Below are 744 nucleotides of genomic sequence, written 5' to 3'. Positions count from 1 at the left end.
TCTTCTTCTTCTTCTTCTTCTTCTTCTTCTTCTTCTTTTCTTTTTTTTTTTTTTAGCATAGTGGCGTATACAACCTAGTAATCAGTTAATCTGGAATATAAAAACAAGAGCCCAAAATTACAGTTAGATGTGAGTGATTATCTATAACATTATAACCAGGATAGTTTCAAGTGAGGTTCAAGTGTGTATATGCAAAAACTCTACAATCCAGTGTTTTTCCCATTATCTGTGTGACTGAATAGAGGTCTTTGGACTGATGCCCAATGTCCAAGTAGAAAGGATGGATCATAGTAATGTTTCAGTAACTATTATTACAATTTTCTTGGGATTATCTTAAAATTGGCCTTCAAATCTACCTCTTGTTTCATTCATTGACATAAGCAGCAAATATTAAGGTCCCACTATGTTCTAGGCAGTGGGAATATATGCGTGAACTTGAGAGTCTAAGCCTCTACATTCATGAAACTTTTCAGTGGAAGAAACAGATAATAAGTAAATAATGAAATGCTAGGTGTTGTTTTTCTCAGGGTGAAGATAGATGCTCTCTCTGAGTCTGTTACATGTGGGCACAGACCTGAAGGAAATAAGGATGTTCCTCATCATATGAACATCTAAAGGGAAGTTAATCTGAGGCAGTGAGGACACCAAGTACAAAGTCCCTGTGGAAGGACTGAGCTCAGAGTGTTCAATGAGAAGCAAGAATGCTGCCTTGAGTGGAATGAAAAGCAGAGTGCTAGGGAAAGA

At 37.0% G+C, this 744-nt stretch overlaps 1 protein-coding gene across 5 annotated transcripts in view; it reads left to right on the top strand.

Moving 5' to 3' along the window:
- VGLL3 (vestigial like family member 3) overlaps positions 1 to 744 on the top strand; it is a 55,000-nt gene that overhangs the window by 15,831 nt on the left and 38,425 nt on the right. The window lies entirely within an intron of this gene.

The sequence above is a fragment of the Ursus maritimus genome, unplaced genomic scaffold (genome assembly GCF_017311325.1).
Source record: "Ursus maritimus isolate PB19 unplaced genomic scaffold, ASM1731132v1 scaffold_4, whole genome shotgun sequence".
Classification (NCBI taxonomy): Eukaryota; Metazoa; Chordata; class Mammalia; order Carnivora; family Ursidae; genus Ursus; species Ursus maritimus.
Note: the sequence above shows the minus strand (reverse complement) of the source record. Positions and strands in the feature narration are given on the sequence as shown.